The sequence below is a fragment of the Desmodus rotundus genome, chromosome 2, assembly GCF_022682495.2.
Source record: "Desmodus rotundus isolate HL8 chromosome 2, HLdesRot8A.1, whole genome shotgun sequence".
NCBI classification, from domain to species: Eukaryota; Metazoa; Chordata; class Mammalia; order Chiroptera; family Phyllostomidae; genus Desmodus; species Desmodus rotundus.
Genome location: NC_071388.1, coordinates 92,520,667 through 92,537,199, shown reverse-complemented (window position 1 = coordinate 92,537,199; position 16,533 = coordinate 92,520,667). Strand labels below are relative to the sequence as shown.

General features: G+C 36.0%; 1 protein-coding gene across 20 annotated transcripts in view; it reads left to right on the top strand.

Moving 5' to 3' along the window:
• Window positions 1–16,533, top strand: part of ZBTB20 (zinc finger and BTB domain containing 20) — an 830,054-nt gene that overhangs the window by 178,833 nt on the left and 634,688 nt on the right. For 3 of the 20 annotated variants that reach the window (XM_071220625.1, XM_053918375.2, XM_071220622.1), the window contains exon 2: window positions 3,317–3,378. The exons of the other annotated variants lie outside the window; for them this stretch is intronic. The gene's annotated coding sequence lies outside the window, so the exon portion shown is untranslated. The remainder of the gene's footprint in view (window positions 1–3,316; window positions 3,379–16,533) is intronic. 20 annotated transcript variants of the gene reach the window in all.

Sequence of the window (16,533 nt, the reverse complement as noted above, 5' to 3'; positions counted from 1 at the left end):
TGGTCCTTCCTACTTTGTTCTTCTTTCCCAAAATTGCTGTGGCTATTCAGGGTCATTTATGGTTCCATATAAATTTTGAAATGTTTGTTCTATATCTGTGAAATATGTCATTGGCATTTTAATAGGGATTCTGTTGAATGTATAAATTGCTTTGGATAATATGGACATTTTGATGATGTTAATTCTTCCAATCCATGAGCATGGTACATACTTCCATTTGTTTGTGTCTTCATTAATTTCTTTCTTCAGTGCTGTGTAGTTTTCTGAGTACAGTTCTTTTACATACTTGGTTAGGTTTATTCCTAGGTACTTTATTTTTCTTGTTGCTATTCCCGATGGTAAACTTTTAGAAGGGAGGTTTTATGCTTTCTTCATTTTTGCGTTTACTTCAGCCCAGGTTCTCAATAAGTGTTTATTGAATTGACTAGCCTGTCATAGGATCTATATCATTAATTATACTCTGAATTTATCTACAACAAAAACACAGAAAAAAAAGGATCCTTTAAAAATCCTGTGTAAATTTCCTTTCAGTGATTACATGATTTCCTTTAGGTCTGGGTATTTGTTTTGTTGCTTATTTTTATAGCTCAGTAAAGAAACAGAAGTTTTTTTTTCTCTCTATGTACTGTAATAAAGTTAAATACAATTTTAAGACAAAAGACATTTCTAGTAAAAAAAAAAAGAAAGAAAGAAAAAACCAAACCAGTGATTTGAGAAAGTAGTTTTAGATCTTAACACTTGAAATGATAACATTGAAGGATTAATACAAAAAGTCTTGGATGAGTTTAATACTCTTTAATTTTATACATAACCACTGTTGATGATTGTACTTAGTTTGAAATGGCTTTTTATTTTAGACTTACCCAAAGATCTGAAATTTAGGCAATGATTAGCCTCTCAAATGTATCTGTTTGGAAAGCATTATGAAATAATAGCTCTCCTCCCAAAGAAAGTCACAGTTGTGAAGGCTGCACTTATTTAATGGTGTCTCAGCTGAAACAGGTGCCTTGCTTGCTTTGTTCTCCAGGAGCAGCTTTATAGGTTAAAGCACTGAGTGTACAGTACACAGTGGCACTATTAACAAATCAAAATGAGGCCAAGGGAAGACTCATGTAGGATCCACACACCTAAATGCAGTTAGTAAACAGAGAAACTAACTCTCATTAAGCATAATTAAACCTAATATTGACTGTAAACTGTTACTTACCTTAAATTTCTCTGTAGAGAGTGTGGAAAGGGATTAACCTAGAAGATTGGGACATTAATTACTCCCTCTTTCACATTAAAGTTAGCATAAAGAAGGACTGTATTCATAAATAAAACATGGAAGAAATTGAGACTGAAAATATGTAAATTTACTTTACAGAAAGGAAAGAAAAGTCTAAATTAAAAAGAAAGAAAAAGCTGTGAGCAATGCCATGTCTAGCAAAAGGGAACTCTAGATAATTACTACAAAAAAATAGGCTGAAATAATCACAGAAACATGTCCTTGCCTTCTGACTGACAGAATTTGCTTCAGAGGAGAGTCCGGTTCAGCTAAGTCCACTTTCTCTCATGCATAGCTTCCTCTATGGCTAAAACTGACATTGGTTTGAGGAGAGGATGAAGGGGCTTGGGAGAAATAGAATTTCTTTCCTTTTCTCCCCAGTTTTTAATAGCCCTTTACTTATGGAATTGGTATAATGATTGTACAAATGTGTGACTTGTCAGCAAGAAGGCACAGTGCTGTTTTTTGTTCCGTCGAAATGGTCTGGTAACTGGTCTCCTGCTACTATTTAATAATCTTGTTCTTGGGTGCAATCTGAAGAGTATGTTGTGAAGGATATAAAAATGTCAGCTAAATTTAAGATCTACTGTTAAGTTTTTATATTATACTGCTGCCCCCCTGGGGGAGGCCAGGATTGGGGAGATAGGAATTTAAAGAGAAAAGCAAAGTAATGACAATATAGACTTATCAATCAGCCTTAGAATTGTCTTCAAAATCTATCAGCCTGTCTGTTTACCCTAATATATGTTGTTATCTATTATTTATTTTCTATTTCCTTTCCAGTAAGATACCATATATTCGTTTCTGGATTTTCTTATTACTTTAGGGTGGGTTTCTAAGTTTGGGAACTGAACCCTACATACAGCTTTGTTTATGGTTTGTTATATTTAACCATAGTTTAGGGTTAACGTGTTAGGCTCCTAACCAGGTCTTAGTGCTGTGATGCTAAATTTTATCTTTCAGGTGCCCATGAGCGCCAGAGTAATATAGTAGTAATATAGTAGTCGTACACATGGAAAAGAAAGCCTAGAAATTAAGCCTGGAGCAGTATTTATTTTTATTTACAGGATGTGAGGTTTAATTTTAGAATACAACCCTTAATTTTTTCCTCAGAATTTAAAGTTAGTTTCATAGCTCATGAGATGAACTAAGAAAACAAAAATAATTACTGGACAAAAATCTATCCTGTGTTTTCTCCCATTGATAGAAAATTCAAAAACTGGCTGGGTGACAGAGGATGAATAAAAACAGTGAGAGTAAGAGTACTTCTATCTTGGGTTGTTGTAACAATCATGACATTACAAAATAACCATAACAGTGGCACTCTTATGAATCAGATGCATATATCCAGAATTAGTGTTGGCTTCTGCTCCACATTACCTTTAGTTTTACATGAACTTTTATTATCTGCACATATCAGAAAAGAAATAGTAAATGAACAAAGAAGCCCTGTTATGAGACAACTATTTGACATTTTGGGAAGCTCTTACTGTAGGGTTTCCTCTTAAATGAAAATAATGGGAAGGTTGTCTTTAGTTGCACTATTTCAGACACTAGATTTTTAAAAACAGAAATGGAGCTGACTTTCTTGAAGAAGATTCATCAGTTGGAACAATTAGAATGATCCAACCAGACTTGCACCCTAGTCTTCTTGTTTTATCATGTGAAACAATGACCAACCCACAAGGCATCTCTTAAGATAATTATTTTTCCCTTGGTTTACAAAGCTAGCTAGCTAGAAGTTTTTCTTTTTCTTTTTCTTTTTTTAAAAGATGGATAATCATCTTTAGACTTTTGGAAAGTCTCTGATTAAACCACAGTGCAGAAGTGCTGCAAGGTCTATAGCCTGATACCTTTTATTTTTCATCCTAAAACTGGACAGCTCTTAAGTAAATTCTTTTGAGGTCTTCCTCCCAGGCTTGTGACAGGTGTGGCTGGGAATTATGGTGATAAGAACATGATTATGGGTAATAATGAATTTCCTCTTAAAATCACAGGACCTGTATTTCCAGAGACTGACCACTTTGCATGTATTTGTTTTGTCTATAGCTTGGAATAAAATTCGAAGTCTAAAGAATAAAAATAATACAATACTATTCGAAAGAAATTAGGTAAGTCATGAGCCACTACAGCTGCAACACATCAACTGTTGAATGAGAATAATGATTCTGAAAGTGGAGCAAGTGAGATTAAAATTACCACCTGTGGGATCTTTTCAAATTATCCTCCCTCAACTTTGATAATTATTTGTTTAGGTACTTATCTAAGAGCCAAAGATACTAGAAACAGTTTGACCAATTGACAATTTTGCTACTTTTAATCTTCTAAAGTTTAAATGTAGGAAATAAAATAGAGATTTTATAATCACAGATTTTTCCTCTACCTCATCATAATCTTCCTTTTTTATGTAATGACTCTGAGTTCTGGAGTTCAGTGAAAAACAAACAAAACACCCAAATAACATAAGCCCTCAGAAAGAAAAAAGGCTGCCATTTGGAGATGGAAGAAAATACACAGCAATTTTGATGTTTTATCCTTTATTTATCAAGAAAGGTAAAAATGCAACTGAAACGCAAAAAAGATTTGTACAGTGTATGGAGAAGGTGCTCTGACTGATCTAACATGTTAAAAGTGGTTTGCGAAGTTTCCTGCTAGAGATTTCTCTCTGGATGATGCTCCACGTCCTGTAGATCAGTTGAAGTTGATAGCAGCCAAATTGAGATATTAATTGAGAACAATCAACGTCATATCATGTGGGAGATAGCCGATATACTCAAAATATCCAAATCATTAAAGTTATTGGTGAAATTGAAAGATGTGTCTTTCATTTTATGGAAAAAAACATATGGACTTCTTGGCCAAACCAATTAATTTTGAAGACCTCTATCACTTTATCAAACTCTTACTGCGATCTCATTGAACATTTTTTATCTTGCTTTCCACTTCTTCCTTTTTGAAATGTTTTCTGCCATTATTTTCCATGGCATCATGCTCTCCTGGTGTTCTTCCTATGTCCATTGTTATTCCCCTGACATATTCTTTGCAAGCATATTCTTCCATATGCAGCTATTAAATGTTGGAGATTGTCGAGACGGGGTCCAAAGCACTTCTGTTGATGCCAAGCATTTTGGACATCTTCATAATCACCACAATTGACATGTTTTCAGAGAATGTACTATAATTTAAGTTTCTTTTGGGGGGACTATGTTTCAAAGTGATATTTAAGTACCTAGTCTTATATTTTTTATTAATAGTGATTTTTAATACTCAACACATGCCTACTGGGGAACTCATATGGTAACTTTGGTTCTAATTTGAACATCTTATAAAATATTTCTGATGTTTATGTTTTAACCTTGGGCAATTATTAATTGTCCTTGAGTCTGCTTATTAATATTTAGTATATAGGTAGTCATCCAGCTCGTTAGGATTCTGTGATACTGTGGTTTGATAATTTAATACCTGAAGAAGATAGTGAAATGTAAAGGATGTGCAGATGACACTTTGAATTCCATAGTCCAAAGTTTATAAAAATATTTACTTTCCACATCTGTACTTCACACTTTGCTTCCTGCATCTACAATAATTCCATGCTTATAGAATATATTCCTAATTCCATGTTTACTTAAAATGTCTTTGCACATTTTTTTGCTATGAAATTTTATGAAAAGGCTTTTTCTGTATTCTGGTTACTGCATTAATAGATGTTTAACCCTACAAGAAGCCCAGAGTAATGAACAAAGTGAGACTTTAGTTTTTGAGAAATCTTATCCTTTTATACACAGTCCCCTTATTTATCTTTGGTTACCAAGCTGTTTCTACCCTTTTTTGTTATTGGGTCACATTACTAATGTACTTTCAGTACTCCAGGAAAATGTCCACTTCAAGGACAGATTAATGAGATAATTCAGGGTGCAATTTTATTATTAATCAGCACCAATGTGATGCTAGTGATTCATTTACATCTAGCTTATTAATTTTAGAATAACCATTGTCTTTATCACTACTTTGAGTCTACAGCTTCCTAATTTGTGTGCTTCACAATATATTGAAGGCATGGGAATCTACTTAACATTTTCCTAGTATGTGTGTGTATGTGTATATATATTTTTCATTATAGTTTAATAAAGCTAATCTTTAAGTTTTCCTACTTATTACTAGTTGATAACCCTTGACATATAAAAAACAAGCAAACAAATAACACAATAATTTTTTAAAATCTCGCTGGTTTTGTTGGTATCCCTTGCAAATTGGGCCTCATTGTTCTTCTTTCTTTCTTTCTTTTTTTTTTAAGATGTTATTTATTTTTAGACAGAGGGAAAGGGAGGGAGAAAAAGAGGGAAAGAAACATCAATGTGTAGTTGCCTCTCGCATACCCCTACTGGGGACCTGGCCCACAACCCAGGCATGTGCCCTAAGTGGGAATCAAACCTGCGACCCTTTGGTTCTCAGGCTAGTGCTCAACCCATTGAGCCACACCAGCCAGTGCTGTTCTTATTTCTGTATTTACCTTACCCAATATCTAAAGGATTTTCTTCTCCTTTTAGATAATTATTACTAAACACTTGAAATGTACAGTTTACCTGAATTCTCCCCATCCCCACCCTGGTCTTATACTATGTGGTCTTTACTGAATTTAAAAATAAATGGGCCGTCTCTCAGATTTTCTTATTTTATCATTTAAAATTACAGTATGATATTCTCCTTTTCTACTTTACTCTCCCTTTATGTTCATGTTTTTATTCTTGACATGTTATCCAATAAAATGTTTGAAGGTAAGCCTTGAGCAACCTGTGTCGTTTTGTGTTTTAAAAACACTCCTTTAAGATTTGCTTGTGCAACTCTAATTGCCCATTGGTGCTCCTTAGGGGAAGTGAGAGAACAGTTCACTTCCACTTGGAGTTCTGGAAGGAAAATAAGTGAGTAATTCAGAGTATTTGTGATTTTTAATTTTGGGTCTCCTTAATTCTTAGTTTACATCATTTGGTCCCATGCTAGTCAGAAATGGGAGAGTTTGTGAAAAACTTAAATGTAGTGTTACCATTTCTGGATAACTTATAAATTCAGACTATTTTATGTATCTTTAAAATGTTTATTATTTCAAATTGCAACAAATAACTATGTTAATGTGTTTAAAAATCTATATGGTAAAGACTTTATTCTTCTCTGAATAAGAAAAATTCCCCCACTCAAGTGCAAGTGTAAATATTGTGCTCCAATAGGAAGCTAACAGTGATTTTATCTTCATTTTTAAAGTTTTATTTACTTATTTATTATATTTTATTGATTATGCTATTACAGTTGTCTGAATTTTTGCCCTTTGCCCCAGCACCCCCACTCCCTCAGGCAATCCCACACCATCGTTCATGTCCATGGGTCATGTGTATAAGTTCTTTGATACTCCATTTCTTATACTGTAATTTACATCCTTGTAGCTATTCTGTAACTACCTATTTGTACTTCTTAATCTCCTTACCTCTTTACCCATTCCCTCACACGTCCTCCCATCTGGCAACCATGAAAATCCTTTCCCTATCCATGATTCTGTTTCTGTCCTTGTTTACTTAGTTTGTTTTTTAGATTCAATTGTTGACAGGCATGTATTTATTACCATTTTATTGTTCGTAGTTTTGTTCTTATTTTTCTTAAATAAGTCCCTTTAACATTTCATATAATAATAGTTTGGTGATATGAACTCCTGTAGATTTTTCTTGTCTGAAAAGCTGTTTATCTTTGATTCTAAATGATAGCTCTTGATTCTAAATGATAGCTTTGCTGGGTAGAGCAGTCTTGGCTGTAGGTCCCTGCTTTTCATGACTGAATATATCTTGCCAATCCCTTCTAGGCTGCAAAATTTCCTTTGAGAAATCAGCTGACAGCCTTGTGGGAACTCCTTTGTAGGTAATTAACTGCTTTTCTCTTGATGCTTTTAGGATTTTCTCTTTATCCTTAACCTTTGGCATTTTAATTATGATGTGTCTTGGAGTGGGTCTCTTTGCATTCATCTTGTTTGGGACTTTCTATTCTTCCTGGACCTGCATGTCTATTTCCTTCACCAAATTAGGGAAGTTTTCTTTCATTATTTTTTCAAAGAGACTTCCAATTTCTTGCTGTTTCTCTTCTCCTGCTGGCACCCATGTGATGCAAATGTTGGGATACTTGAAGTTGTCCCAGAGGCTGCTTACACTATCCTTGTTTTTTTTTTAATTCTTTTTTCTTCTTGTTCTGATTGGTTGTTTTTTGCCTCCTTATGTTTCAAATGATTGATTTGATTGTTGGCTTCCTCCACTCTACTGTTGTTTTCCTGTGAACTGTTCTTTATTTCAATTAGTGTATCCTTCACTTCTGACTAGATCTTTTTTATGCTGCTGAGGTCTTCACTAAGTTCCTTGAGTATCCTAATAACCAGGGTATTGAACTCTGCATCTGATAGATTGCTTATCTCCATTTTGTATAGTTCTTTTTCTGGAGTTTTGATTTATTCTTTCATTTGGGCCATGTTTCTTTGTCTCCTCATTTTGGCAGCCTCCCTGAGTTTGTTTCTATATATTAGGTAGAGCTGCTTTGACTCTGTGCCTTGGTAGTGTGTCCTAATGTAGTAGGTGTCCTACAGGGTCCAGTGGCACAGCCTCCCCTATCACCTAAGCTGGGTATTCAAGGTGTGCCATTTGTGTGGGCTGAGTACATCCTCCTCTTGTAGTTGGACCTTGGTTGCTGTTGGCAGATCAATGGGAGGGATTTTCCCAGGCCAGTTAGTTGCAAGGATTGGCTGTGACCACTTACAACCAACTTCTGTCCTCCATGGAGGATCAGATGTGCAGGGGCAGGGTGGTGGTGCTCTGATGTGGTCTGTAGCTGTCCATTTGGTGTGCAGGTCTGGGAATTCCCTGGATGGTTCAGACCAAGGTCAACCCCCACTTGTGCTTTGCCCTGGGCCACCCTGCCTGAGCTATAGAGCAGTCTGAGATGGCTAGTACTTATGCTGGGCTTGGAGATTCCCAGGCAAAGCCAAGTTGTGAATCTAGGCTAGCTGCTGCTAGTGCTGTGCCTGGGGCCGCTAGCAAGAGGTATGGGGGCTCACTGAGGTCAGCAGTTGCTTATTTGAAAGGACTTAGGAAGTTGTGAAGCTTGATCTAAGACAAAAGCTACTGTTAACATCTGTAAGTTTGGTGGGATGGAGCCTCAGGGGATCTCCAGGGTGAGGCAAACAGTGTTAGCCAGGTTGATAGAGTCTCTGATATGGCACCCCCCTGCTGGCTCTATGCCTTGCCCACTTTTCTGTCTGAGACAAAGCCTGCCCCCAGTCTCACCTTGATTGCAGACACTTCAGTCCTCCCTGTATGCCTCTGGTGCCTTTTAAGCTGCTGCCCTGGTGCTGGAGCTCAGAGGGAGTGAGTCCAAGTTCATGTGTGGGTTCTTCAAGGGGAATTCCTTAGGACACTGAAGTTTCTTCCAGTGATTCAATCCCTGCTGGTTTTTTGCAGCCAGAAGTTACGGGGATTTATCTTCCTGGTACTGGAACACTGGGCTGGGGGTTGCTTGGTGTGGCACTGGGACTCCTCACTCCTGAGATATCCCTCTTGAATTTTCGTTCACCACATGGGTATGTGGGACCAGCCCATTTGGCATATCCTCCCTTCCTATCAGTCTGGATGGATGTAATTTCTTTAATTCCATAGTTTTCAGACTTCCAGTCAACTCGATGTCTGCTGTTCTGAGTGGTAATTGTTCTATAATTTAGTTGCAATTTTGATATGGTTGTGCAAGGAAACAATCCGTCTTTACCTATGCTGCCATCTAGACCAGAAGTTCATAATCTAATTTTCTAAAATTTTATATATTTTACTGTTCCCAGATTCTGTGGATAAGTATAGCAGGTGAAACATTATGAGCTCTTTGTCAGTATCACACAAAGTAAATCATAGGAAATAAGAAATATCTAAACGCTAAAAGTACTGCAATATAAATTCTTTAGACCAGAAACCATGGTTTTCTTTTTTAATCTTGTAGAATAGAGGATCCTCCAAAGAGTAAATACTCAGTTGATATACATTGATAGTGAAAATTCCTAATGGTTAGCCTTTAAAAAGGACCTTTATAATTATCTTTGCAGTTTTAAGGAAAAGCTCACTTCTGAAGTGCTTTTTAATGAAAATCACAAACTTTTGTGTGGAGACACTCAAATAAAGATGAGTCCATTTTTAGTACATTGTGTGGGGAGTGACATGATAGGAACTCCATTAACATAATATATGTTGTATCCGTTTCATTTCATTTTGCTAATGAATTTATTTTCAGATTGATGGGTGTTCCAAACAGAAAACTTAATTTGTAGAATAAGTAATTAGCACATAAGAGGAGTGTATACACCAGACAGAAGGGCCTAGAAAGCAATTTCTATTGAAGGTCAAGCTCTGGGTACACAAGGATTATTGGAACCACTTGTTTCTCATCAGGTATGAATTGAACTAGTGACCTTATGTTGGTGGATTCATTTTCTTTATAGAGGTTGATATGATCTCCCAGGTAGCATTTGTAAATAAATGTATGGTTGTTACAGTGAACAAAAAGCACTATTGGAATTTAGTACACAGAGGAAAGACATGACTTTAAGTACTGCACTATGTGGGCTGATTCCTTAGAAAGGGCACTTGACCAGCTCCCAAAGCCAAGAGCATTCTTGTAGAGAAATGCTATTTATGCAGTAGGTATCCTTTATGGCAGTAGTTTTCAAACACATTTTCATAATCCACAGAAATAAATCCATTTAAATCATGACCTAGTATACTTATGCAGATATGTGAAACTAAAACAAAAATTTCACAATAATTGCCCTTTCTGAGGGCGATTGAGTGAAGCCTACAAAAACTTTTCATTATATCTGATTTTATCTCACTCTATCCCATTTTATCCTATGCTACCTTATCCTTTTTTTCTTTTGAGGTCTACAGCCCACTGTGTTAATTTCAAGACCACTAATAGTATACCCTGCAGTTTGAAAAACAATGTTTTAGAGATCTTCAGATGTCCTGATGAGTACAGGATAAAAGACAAAATGACTGAGGAGTTAATTGCCTCTAATATGACTCAGTTTCCTTTTACATTAAGCAGAGTTCAAAACTTGCATGTGTGACTATGGTCCAAATTTTGGGGGGGAGAGGCCTTTGTCTCATGTGTCAGCAGTCTAAGTACAAAGCCTAACTACCACCTTTGCCCTCTGTTGCCATGCCGGTGAGGAAAGGGACACAGAGAACACTTTACCAGCTCACTCACAGCATTTGGATCCAAAGACTCAAAGTTACCTCTGTGGTGCATATTAGGAACCATGTGGTATTATGTTAAAATCAACAGGGATCAATGAGGTGAGATTAAAACACTCTGCTCATCCTGTCAAAGTGAGTTATCCCTGAGCTGTGAGATGGTGACTTGGCACATTGGGTCTCTCCTTTGCATGCTGTTGACTGAGGCAGATGCAGAGTGAAGTAACCTGCATAGTTTGGTACAGTGTCCAGTTTATCATAGCCGAATAAAATTAACCAAGATTATTGGCTTCTCAGAATATTGGCTCTTCAGAATACTTTTAAGGGCATAGTTGGCTGATGGCAAGCCTACCATTATACCTTAACTTTCTTCATGTCCTTCACCTGAAGTTATTATACCAATTTAAAATCAGTTTTCAGCTGAGGGAGGGAAATGCTAATTTGAAAAGTCTTCCCTTGTGATTTCAGTATGTCTTCATAATAGAGGATCATTATTTGGCTATTTCTAGGATACCTGCTCTTGTATCTTAAGTCCTCAGAAAACCTTCAGCATAGGATTTAGTAACATAGAGGTGAGCTGAGTATGGTCAATTTTCTGCTGTTATCTTCCTGGTCCATGTGCTATTTTCATTAGTTTGTATCCACCTGTTTGACTGAGAAGGCCTAGAATGACTTTCATCCTTTGCTTTTGTTTTTGTTGACCCACTGACAATTGCAGAATTCCTTGAGTAATATATAATATATTTATATTTGGGGGAGATTACAACCATCTCTTCCTATGAGCTGAGTTTGGTTAGCATTTATGTGCACTTGTGTCAATATGGATGGTTGTTCAGAGATATGGGTCTTTTTTTCAGTAGTAGACCACAGTTAGTATTAAATCTTTAGCATGATAAATGGATATTTTAGATCTATGCATAACATAAAACCGACAGTATTTGGCACCAACCTTTGCAATGAATTTAAACAATTAGACTTAGTGTACCACACCATTTGCCCTTTCCTGTTTCACTTTTATTAGAATCCTCTCTTAGGTATTTTTCCACTCATGGAAATAAGCCTGTTTCTTTCCAAACAAATCAAAATAAAGTGTATCCCCTTCCCACCAATATTTTGTCCAACTTTACCCAGAAAAACAGAAATCCTAGAAAGCTGAAGTCAGAGATGGAGTGACAGTTACTTTTCTCATTCCTTTTTTGGAGCCATCACTTCTTATTTGAAGATGGTGACTTAGCAGGGCCCTAACTTTCCCTTACGGTGTTAAAAGCCTTACCTAGAAAACATCTCTGTGGATGATTTCAGGGTTAAGTACAGAACTTCTCTTATTTGAGTTTGACAGTGTGAAAAGAAAGTGATGTTTTGTTTTGTTAAGTCTTTGTAGAGTGTCATTAAGTCAGTGAAGCCAAAATCAAAAGACAAGCACAAAGTACGAAAACAAGTGAGTTCAAGTCAAGGATTAGGATAGCAAAGGATTATAGCAAAGGATAGCAAAGATTATAAAGCAAAGCCATGTGGAGAGAAAAAGAAATAAGATCCTGGGTGAGCTCTATCAACAGAATTCAGGAGACTGTGTCTTGTTTATATTGGTCCTCAGTCACTTGGTACATGGATATGTCTGACTTTTAGTTAGAGTGTCCAGAAAGATATAGGAGGCAGACCTAGTTTAGCGCTGGCTACTGCAATTTAGGAACTTACCCAGGAGTCTCTGGAGCTGGAGTTGTTAGAATTAATGCACAGGCATGGAGTGGCTCATTGTGTTGGTTACCCTGAGCTGGTGAGGGGGTGAATGCTTCATCTCCAGCTTCTAAGTAACCATAGTGGCAGTAGTACTGTTCACATCAGGACCCACCTGCTCCAGTGGGACAGTTGTGTGGGATAAAGTGGAATATCAGACTTCCACTTGGCAGCCATGGTAAAAGTGGTTTCCTTAGGAATGACTAGCAGCCTTTTTGTGGCAGAGGAGGTTTGTTAGCAGAAATGGCAGTTGCAAGTGAAGGAACCATTGTTTTCCCTGTTCCCCAGTATCAGCCAGGGCAGGGTGGGATCTACCTAGCTTCACAAGATGTTGTTCCAGCCAGAACCTAGTGAAATTTTCTATTCCTCTGTTACTCCCCTGAGGGAGTGATTGGCTTCTCATAGTGTATTTCCTGATGAATGCACTTGAGGTACCACAATCTTCTAACTTTGGAAGAGACCTGTGACTACAACTTTCACTTGCATTGTTCTCATTGAAGTATGCTGAAACTGGCACTCAAACTCTCCTTCATTGAGTGGGTTCTTCTTGACTCGATAGTCTAAGATTTAATGATACCTCTCTAATGCAGCTTTTTGAGATCATTCTGTCTTAAGATAGGGCCCTCTTGTTAATCCATACTACTGTATTGCTTTTCCTTCTTTCTTAGCATACATGGCTCTAGGAACTTTTAAGAATGTGCCCTGGCTGGTATGGCTCAGTGGGTTGAGTGCCAGCCTGCGAACCAAAAGGTTTCTGGTTTGATTCCCAGTGCACATGCCTGGTGTGAGGGCCAGGTCCCCAGTTGGGGCTGTGTGAGAGGCAACCAATCAATGTATCTCTTCCTCCCTTCCCCTCTCTCTAAAGATAGATAAAATATTTTATAAAAAACAGAATGTGTGTGTATAAGTAATTACATTTATATTTAGTGTAATTATTAATATGTTTGGATTTGTGTACCATTTTATATTTTGTTTCCTGTTTGTTCCCTATGTTTTCCATTCCTCCATTTCCCATTTTCTGCTTTGTTTGACATGATTTGAACATTTTTTAGTACTCCATTTTAATTTGTCTGTTGTGCTTTTGACTGTATATTTTTGGATAGTTTTTTAGGGCTTATTCTAAGATTTACAATATACATACTTTTCATAGTATTTTCAGAATCAGTATTTTATCACTTCAAGTGGAATGTAGAAATGTTGCCACCATATAAGTTTTCTCATACTCCCAGGTTTGCATTATTGTTGTCATATATCTATGTGCATTGAAAATCCATCAGATGTTATAATTTTTGCTTTCAACTGTCAGAGATATTTTAAAGAACTCAAGAGGAGAATAGTTTATTGTGTTTACTCATATGCTTATCATTTCTGTTGTTTTTTCTTTATTCTTGATGTATAATGTTTTCTTCTGTTCGGGAAACTTCCTTTATCAATTCTTTTGGAGAAGTTCTCCTGGCAACAGGTTTTTATTTTTTAGTTCTTTCTTATCTGACAAGGTCTTTATTTCGTTCTGTAAAGATAGTTTTTACTGGATATAGAATTCTTTGTTGACAGTTGTTTTCTTTCAGCACTTTAAAAAAGGTGTGTCATTTCCTTCTGGCTTCTGTGGTTTCTGTTGAGAAATCCACACTCATTTGAATTATTGTTCCTCTAATGTGTGATTTCCTCTGGATGCTTTCAAGATATTATTTCTTATCTTTAGTCTCCACAACTTACTTTTGATGTTTCTGGACATGGATTATTTTTGTTATCCTGTTTGGAGCTTGCTATACTTTTTGAATATGTAGGTTTATGTATTGCACAAAACGGGAAATTTTCAGCCATTATTTATTCAGATTTTTTTTTAGCACACTATGCTTTCTTCTTTCCTTCTGATAGTCTGATGACATGAATGCCAGACTTCTTGTTCTTGTTTTACAAGTCTTTGAACCCCTTTTATTTGTCCACTTTGTTATATTGGATACTTTCATTCACTCTATCTTCCAGTTCACTGACTCTTGTCTTTGTCATCTTCATTGTATTGAGAGCATACAGTGATTTGTTGCTACTTATTTATTTTATATTTTAAGACTGCTCCTTGTTGGAACAATTTTATAATAACAAATTTAAAATATTGGTCACACAATTTCAACAGCTATCTCATTTCGTTGTTTGTGAGTGTTAATTATCTTTTGTCATATGAGTTGAGATTTTCCTGGTTCTTCATATGCTTAGTAATTTTGGTTGTTAACTGGACTTTTTACACATGTTTTGAGGTTTTGAGTCTTGCTTAAATTTTATGGAGAATGTTGATATTTTTATTTTGGCAGTCAAATGATTTGGTTAGGTTCGGGTGGTAAGTTAAAAGCCGCCTTCTGTGGTTCCAATGCCAATTTTATTTTCAGTGCTTTCCAGATCCCTCCTGCATGTGCAGCAGTGGCCAGTCTTGGATCTACAGGCACTGGTCTGTTAATTCGTGCAGCTCAGGATGATCCCAAAATTTCATAGCTTTATGGGGTTACTTTCTTAAGCTCTCTTCTCCCTTGATATCACTGATAATCACTTTGTTCCCTAGAGCTTCCCTTTGTGAAGCTTTCCTCCAGCCAACAAACTGTGGCTTTATTTACTGCACTCTGATGCACATTTCTGTCACTGTGCCCAGGGGCCAAGTTGTGAGAGGACAGAGAGAGAAATGAAAGCAGTGAGAGTTTACCAACCCTCTTGGGACCACAACTATATTTTAAGATATTTTTAATGAAATGTTTTACTACAATAAAACATACATATAAAAAAGAGCAGAAATCATAAGTATACATCCAAGTGAATTTTCCAAAAGTCAACATAGCCATGTAAACAGCACCCAGACCGAGAAACCAAGCATTACCATAACAGAGGTCCCTTTCTCTCTCTTCCCACTTCTACGTCCCCAGGATGATACTATCATGACTTCTAATACAATAGATAAGTATTGACTATTTTTGAATAATATGTAAGTAGAATCACATGATATATCTTTTTTTTACTTACGTTTGTGGGATTTATTCATGTTGTATTGCATCTCTGTGGTTGCAGATTTTAAAATACTCTTTAATGCTTGAGTATTCCAGTGTATGAATATATCACAATTTCATTTTAAGCTCTTCTCCAGTAGAAGGATGTTTGTTGTTTACAGTTCAGGCCCATTATGAATAGTGGACATTCCAGTGCATGTTTTGTTGTACACGTCTAAGTATTTCTGTGGGATATATACCAAGGGTGACATTGACAATATACCTATGTTTGGCTTTAGTAGATATTCCCAAAAGTTTCCAAAATGATTTTACCAGTTTCTACTCTGAGTATTAGTGTTTATTTTATAAGCACTTTTAAGATTCTCTCTTTATCTTTAACCTTTGGCATTTTCATTATGATTTGCCTTGGAGTGGGCCTCTTTGCATCCATCTACTTTGTGGAATCTACTTGTCAGTATCCACAAAATGGAATTTTCTGGGATTTTGATTGCAATTATATTTTGGAAAAACTGATATCTAATCTATAAAGGCATTGTATTTACCACTTATTTTAGTCTTCTTTAATTTCTCTCAGTATTTTGTAGTTTTCCATACAGAGGACTTGCATTTTTTTGTTTGATTTATTCCTTGTATTCAATTTTATTTTAGGATTTTGTAAAGGGTAGTGTTTTAAGTTTCTTTTTTAAAATGCCTGTTACTAGTATATAAGAATACAACTGATTTATCTATATTTATTCACCTTATAGCCGGGGATCTTGCTAAATTCATTTATTAATTCTGTGAGATTCTATGGTTTGTTTTGGAGTATTTAGGAACACAATCATGTGTTCTGTGAATAACTACATTTTTATTTCTAACTTTCAACTTCATATATCTTTTGTTTTGTAGCTTTATTGAAATATAATTGACATATAACATTGTGCAAGTGTAAAGGAAGGGTACAATGTAATGATTTAATATCCTTGAAATGATTACTATAGTAGGGTTGTTTAATACCTCCATTACCACACATAATTACCATTTCTTTTTTTGTGTGAGAAAATTTAAGATTAACTTGCTCAGCAACTTTCATATGTACAATACAATATTGTTATGTTATATCCCCATAATTTATTTTTATAACTGGAAGCTTGTGCTCTCCATATAATGTTCTTAAATTATATTTTATTGATTATGCTATTATAGTTGCCCCAATTTTCCCCCCTTTGACCCATTCCACCCAGCACCTCCTTACTCCTTCAGGTAATCCCCACACCATTGTTCATGTCCATGGTCATGCAGT